This window comes from Hipposideros armiger, unplaced genomic scaffold (genome assembly GCF_001890085.2).
Source record: "Hipposideros armiger isolate ML-2016 unplaced genomic scaffold, ASM189008v1 scaffold_1363, whole genome shotgun sequence".
Taxonomy (NCBI): Eukaryota; Metazoa; Chordata; class Mammalia; order Chiroptera; family Hipposideridae; genus Hipposideros; species Hipposideros armiger.
The window spans coordinates 32,787-40,036 of record NW_017732713.1 but is presented as its reverse complement, the minus strand read 5'-3'; the positions used below and the strand labels follow the sequence as shown (position 1 = coordinate 40,036).

Below are 7,250 nucleotides of genomic sequence, written 5' to 3'. Positions count from 1 at the left end.
CAATTACACATGGTTACTAATTTACAGCAGTTTTACTTCTTTGAAAATTCTCAATAAAAACCATGCGCTGACCCGATTCGGGGCTCAGTCTTCTCTGGCTGAGTCCCTTGGTCTCGCTCTTATCTTACTTTTGTCTCTTGTTCTTATTCAATCTGCGTCACTCCTCTCAAGACCCATTTGCCCTTGACACGGACGTGACACCTCTTGCATCCATAGTTTTTATTGGTTTGAGTCGCTATTAAGATCCTACTTGTCAAGGCCACATGATGGGTCCTTTGAACTAGAAAAATTTCTAAATTGAAAAGAAAGAAAAATTTTTAGAGAACTCTCATATTGTTATACAGGCTAGTCACTAAGATTCCTCAGCAAGAATGAGGGACAGAAATTAGGGGGGAAAAAAACAGTATCTACTCAGAACCCTTACTAATTGCCTTTCAGACATCTGCAGATATTATAAAATAAATGAATTTATTAATTAGTTAAAAAAATTAGGACATTCGAGTACAATTGTCCTGCACTTAAGAAGGAAAAGGAAAGAAAAATAATGGCAAAATCTTACTAAAAAACAGTCTAAAATTTTTACTTCCTAAGAACTCAACTTGGTAACTGTCAGGTTGGAAGCTCAGAAATATGGCCAGGGAGAAATGTGGGCTGACCGCCATTTACAGCTAGGGTCCTACCAAACTGCTTCCAGCCTTCACGGAAATCATAACCTAAAATTACAATGTCTAGTATGAGGAAAGTTCCAATTAAATTAGGTCATTTAAAAATATATTTTAAAAACAAGGATTTCTGAATTAAATAAAAAGAATGAAATACCAATTAAAAAATATATTGATAGGGATGAAACAAAGAGAAAACTGAAAGGAAAGTCACAGGATGCATCCCAGCAAGGTGGAAATCTTTATATGGTTATTTTTAATAATTGGGATAAATAAAAATGGACATTAATGGGATTAAAACAATGGTTTTAATACAGCACTACCTAGGTTGGGTGAGCCTAAAAGAATGCTTCCAGGACTCCCAACATTAAAGAGCTGTGTACACCCTTTAGGAGAAATTTAGAAGGCTGCAAAGCAAAGATTACAATGAGAACATCTAACCAGCGGTTGCTTGGGGCAACATTTAGGCCAGTTAATCAAGTTAAAGATTGACAACAGGGCCAAGGTTTCTTGGCTTGACCCCTTATCAAGGACCCAAAGCCTTTTTATACAGTAGCAGGTAAAATGGTCAGGTGATAGAAAAGAGAAATTTCCAGGACTCCTTGATATGGAAATTCCATGAACTGTGGTACCAAAACCTAATGGTGAAGCCATGACTCAGGCTACAATTAGTTTAAAAGAATATAGAAATGTAAGAATTGATAAAATTATGAAAATTAGAATGTTTAAACAAGTTTTATGCAAAGAAGTTATATCAACTTTACCTGAATGTTTTATGGGAATGGTTATTATGTCTGGTGGTAAACACATCTGCTACCCAGTATTGTAAAACCAAAACCTATTGATAGAGTCTTGATGAAGGCTATAGTTAAGAATATGAGTTGATGAAATTAAGGTAAATGTTTCTAGGTGAACTGGTGAATTTTGAACAGGCTTTATATGAAGTGATTTTATCTCTTTTACCTGATTGTATTGTGGAAATAGACATTGGGTCTCACTGGGAAACATACCCCTGCCTATTGTAAAAACACAAGGCATATAATTCCACCCTTCAAGCGATATTAATTAGATATGCTTAACAGAGAAAATATTATAGCGTCATTGAAAGATTTGTTGAAAAAGCCTAATGAAATATTAGAGATAAAAGGTACCTAAAACAAAAGACTTCAAAACTGATGTACCCCTTATAGGTGATTTTCCTGATATTCTTCACACCTTTGTCTAAGGTGAATCTAAGGGACATACTGAGAGAATTTCTTAAACTCAGGAAGGATCCTTAAAAGTTTTTGTAAGTGGATTATCTCCTGAGCCAAGTGAGAGAGAGAAATAAAATTTCATATTGTCCCTTCCTTCCCAAATCTAGACAAAGTGGTTATCCTTTTTCTCCTAGGGCTAACCATTGCCTGTGCCTAAGGAATGGGTGTGGCTTTCTTCCTGCCTGGAATTTTCCTGCTGTCAGTTCTGGCTACCAGAGGGAATGACTTTGGACAGTAATAAACTTTGCACCCTTTTGAGCCCATAGAATCATTTAACACTATCAGAAATATTTACTATTTTTCCAAGCTGAAACCTGACAAGACACTTGAAAGGATTTATTACCTTTTTATCAGAAATTTAGTAAAATTGGAAGCTGAAGGTTCAGAGCCTGATGGGAATTTTTTAAAGGCCTCCTCGCCTACGCTAAAATAAAACTATGTATCCAGAGGGAAAGAAGCAGATCAGGAATTATGTAGTGGGATGGGTAGACCAACCTATAATGTCACTTAGGTTAAACCCAATTCTTGGGAAGTTGAGAGCAATAATTCTTAAAAATCTTTGCAAAACTAGAAGTGTAACTCTAGCAATTCAAAGCCCACCTGTCTTTTTTTTTTTTTTTTAGTTTTTTTAAATTTTTTTATTGGGGAATTGGGGGTATGGGAACAGCACTGGGGAATTGGGAAAGGGGAACAGACAAGTTCCTGTCGTTTTGTTCTTCAGTCTAGTTGTGGAGGNCTGCTGGGTGTATGCTCGGCTGTTATGCGATTTTGCTGTTATGCGATTTTACCACACTCGCAAAATCGCACACAGCCGACCATATAACAAACTCTGCATTTTGAGTGGAAATGTTAGGGGGTCGTCTTATACGCCCAGTCGTCTTATACGCCGGCAAATACGGTACTTTGTTTTAATGCTGGGAACAATGCTGACTTTTGTGACAAATCTCTCATGATCTGGTTCCTGATGATCTTTAGCGTCATACCTCGCCACTCTTTTGGCATTTTAGATTCTACAATAATAGCAAGAGTTAGTGTGTATTGAGTATTTACTGTGTACTAGCTACTGAATTCATTGCTTCACATCTTTTAAGCCTCCCTAAAATCCTATAAGCTAGAAATTGTCAGCCTTCATTTTATAGATGAGGAATTCGAGGCTTTACAAACGTATGATGATAACCCAAAGTCACAGAGCTGGTTATGTTGGAAGCAGAATTTATATCTAGACATTGTGATTCCAAGAACCCATGCCCTTTAAAAGCTGTTTTCCATGTAGTTTTCCAATGAACTCTTCTTTTCTCTCCATCTGGGATGTCTTTCTTGTAGTCATCCTAGTTAAGAATTCTCAACTCAGTTTAAATAAAATAGTCTCCACTCCCACCACTATGCTACCACTAAACCTAACACATCTATATTGCACTGTCCACATAGGTAATTATTTGTCTCTCCCCTCCTTTTTAAATTTTGAGCACCTTGAGGAGAGGGACTGTTTCCTACTCATCTCTCAATTCTCAGTTCCTTGCCCTGTGCCCTGCATGTGATCAACAAATGTTTATGGAATTAAATATGGGTAACAACTAACAATTATACATTTACTACTTTGCTTTTTCTTTCTTGGCTCCCCAAAATATTCCTTTAAATCTCTCTCTACCCCTTCAAGGTTAAATTTCTCAAGGTTGTCTGTATTTGGTGCCCTCTCCTCACCTCACAGGCGCTCCTAAAACTATTTCTATCTGGGTTTAGCTACCACCACTCTGCCAAAACGACTTTCACTAAGGCCATCAGTAACCTTTGGTTGCTAAATCCAGTGGACAGTTTTCGTTTTACATGAGTCTTACTAGCATTTGACACTATTGATCATGTTCTCCTTGAAATAGTCTTCCTCTTGGTATTGACTGTGCTTCTCTTACCTATTCTGCTATTTACACCTTTCTGCTAAGCTTGTTCACTGTCCTTAACAAATATGTGTTTTTCTCATTGTTCAGTTCTTGGCCCTCCTCTCTTCTAACTATTATATATACTCGCTCCCTAGGTGATCATCTCATTCATGCCCATTAATTCAATTTCTATCTGTTCAGCTAAGAATTCTGACATTTTATTCTTTAGCTCACAACTTTTTTTATGGATTTGGACTCATATATGCAACTGCCAATAGTTCTATTTCCACTTGGAGCACGAATGTGACCTTAAAGTCAACATATCCAAAAGTGACCTGATTTTCTTTACCTCTTCCACAACTACAATAACGGCAATTAAAACAACAACAACAATAAACTGAAAAGCCTGGTCCTCCGTTACTATGTTTCCCATCTCAAATAGTGGCAGCACCAGCTACCTAGTCACATGTTTAAGCCAGACACTCACTGGCTGAAGTTTGAAGGTGGATGAAAATGACAACTTGAACTCAGTTCAGTTACTTTTGCTTCGATTTACTTCTAAAGCAGCAAATCAACTGAGTAAAGGGTAAAAATGAGCTAACTAGGCAGCTAGGGAAGCTCATCTTATTGGTTCCCTTGTACCTCATAAAGGTGTGTCTGCCGTACAGTGGGCACAATGGCCACATTGAGTAAAATGTCCTACAGATTAGAAGATAATTGAAATGGAACACATCGCCTTGAATCACTACCTGCTAATGCACTCAGTGAGCCATGTCGCCCAGGTATAATGGGCAGGTTATTATGCGCCTTGACTTCCTTATTATTACAGCATCTGGACAAGCTGCCCTTTTGGTGCCTGTACTGCAAAGCCTGGAGGTTTTCAACTTATTTTCTATTTAAGGCCTATGTGGAAAATTCTAACCACATTTGACAATTATATTTGAGTCTTCTTCCTCCTTGCCCATGACGCCCAATTAATCACTATTGTTTATAACTCCTAAAGATCTCTTATATTTATCTAATTTCCACCATTATTTATCACCTGAAAGACGGGTATCCCCACTTCCATTCTTGCCTCGCTCTAATCTATTCACCATAAAGCAGCCAAGTGATCTTTTTTAATAGAAATATGTTTGTATTACTCTGTTTCAGGAGAGTTCTTTGCCAAAGATCCAAGGGACACTCCCTTATTCTTGTCAGACCCTTTTCTGTATAAGGAAGTTAAAATGTTCAGAAATTCAATGTAGAGACCTCAGTCAGAAGTGGGTTTGTAATTTTATTTTATTTTTGCCTTGTTGGATTTAAAGTCAAACTATGACTTCTTCACTTTGTGTTACCCTATCACCTAGTGCTAGATGGTTCCATTTCAGATGAATTGTTCAAATTAATTGTTCCATTTCAGTTCCATCTCAAAGAAATAGGTGCCAGTTAATCTCAGTTCATGGGATCCGAGTTATATGCCTGATCGATAAAAATTTTAACCCAACACTGGATGTCCTCTTATGCAACCATTTTTCCTTTGCCAATTAGCCCTAATAAAGTTTTTATGATCCTATTATCTTCACAGAAACACTAACTGTAACATTAATTGGATTAATTACATTGATATATAATTTCCCAACCCCTTCGTTAACTTCCAATAGTTTCCTATTGTTAGAGGAGCGGTTTGATAATGTATACAATGTACTGTAGAAAGCAAAGCTAGATATATAGTGTATATATTTACTAAATTTGTCATGAGCAAGATTCAGCTCCCAAGCTAAACTCACTATGGCTATGCATCATTTAAAGGAGGAATACTGACAACTAGGGAAGTTACTAATTACTGTAATAGATGGGAAAAATGAAAGTTAGCTGAGTCTATGGCTAGTACTCCTGTACTGCTTACTGTGATATGATACCTATTCAATCTGTTCCAGACAGCTGCATAAAGGATTTCTAAACCTGCTATCAGTTGTGTTGCTAACCACAGGAGGGAATAATTTCACACATACAGGCAGCTACTGCAATTCCGAAGAAGTTGTAGGGGTTCAGAATGAGTTACCCCAACATGTGCTTCTGTGGCATGTGGATTATTTTGAGCTCAAGGCACCTGAGACCCTATAGACTCAAGAGAAACTTCTATCCCTTTAAATTACCTAGAAGAATTTAAATTGAGGGTGTTGCCCATAGCAAGAGACAGAGATAATCTTTTTGACCTGTCTATATAGCAGAGATAATCTTTTTGACCTGTCTATATAGCAGGGCAAGCTACTAATTACTGAACATCTCATTATCCTGCAATGACCTTCCTCCTCTCTAAAGCCCCAAGGAGCCTTAACTCATCCTTATCTTAGAATGGCATATATACATCATTTTAACTTTCTGATTCTGAGCCTCTCATGTATGTAGGGTCCTGCCTCTCTCATGTATGTTAGTTTCCCATATGTACATATGTAATTAAATTTGGTTATTTTCTCTTGTTAATGTGTCTCATGTAGATTTAATTATTAGGCCAGCCAAAAGAACCTTGAAGGGCAGAGGAAAATTTCTTCCTCGCCCACAGTTGGCACTGTAAGTAGAATTCCTCAGGAGCTGGGCACTGCTCACCTCAAAGCTGATGCAGTAGAAAGAACCTGGGACCTCATGCATGAGCCAGCAAGGGAAGAATTCTTCCCAAGTCGGACTCCCGGATCTCTACCTGCAGAGTTTGGTGGAAGCAAAGTGGTGAGAGTCTTTTTTTTTTTTTCCTAAATTTAGATTAGCAGGAGAAAATATTTGTGAAACTAGTTTCTTGAACTTAGCAACTATTGGTAATTTGGTATGAGGACGTATGGGTTTTGTTAGTTCTGTGTTTCTCTATCTGGTTTCTCTCCTTTCATCTTGTCGTATGTCCTGAGAGCTTGGCCTTTATGAATAGTGAGAATATTTTCTCTCTGGTCTCCATCATCCAGAGGGTGCTGTTCACAGGTTGCACCTTGCTCTCTGTCCAGCCATGCCAAGCTCTCAAGGCAATTTTCTGTGTCTGTCCATTTCCCCCCAGAGAGGGTAAAAACAGTGCCCTCGTTCTTGTTGTCCACCAGTCAGAGGATGCATGGGCATCTGTCGGGCGTATGCTGTGGACCTGAGCGTACTGGAATCTAAACACCTCATTCAAAAGCGAAGGAGAGGCACGTGACTCCCTGTGTTTTGGAATGGCTGTTTCTAACTCTGGAATTAAACTTTATTTTATGAGGGTTGCATCTTTTTGCAGTCTTTTTTGGAGATGCCTCTTTGTTGCCTTACAGCCGATTCCAAGACCACCCCCTCTGCATTAGCCCCTGACCCTATTAGTCTTGAGAGAGTGTCTCGGTATGACCAAGCCCTGGGGGGTGTCTCAGGTGTGACTGGGACCTGATGGAATGATATCAGTTATCTCCCCTGGGAGGACACAGTAACAAGGTGTCCTGGGGCTGTGTGGTGATGTATGAAGGCATAGC

At 38.5% G+C, this 7,250-nt stretch overlaps 1 long non-coding RNA gene across 1 annotated transcript in view; it reads left to right on the top strand.

Moving 5' to 3' along the window:
• The first annotated feature begins 6,341 nt into the window (after positions 1–6,341).
• LOC109377323 (uncharacterized) overlaps positions 6,342–7,250 on the top strand; it is a 24,822-nt gene continuing 23,913 nt past the window's right edge. Inside the window, exon 1 of the long non-coding RNA XR_002122854.1 lies at positions 6,342–6,498. This is a non-coding gene — a long non-coding RNA (uncharacterized LOC109377323). The remainder of the gene's footprint in view (positions 6,499–7,250) is intronic.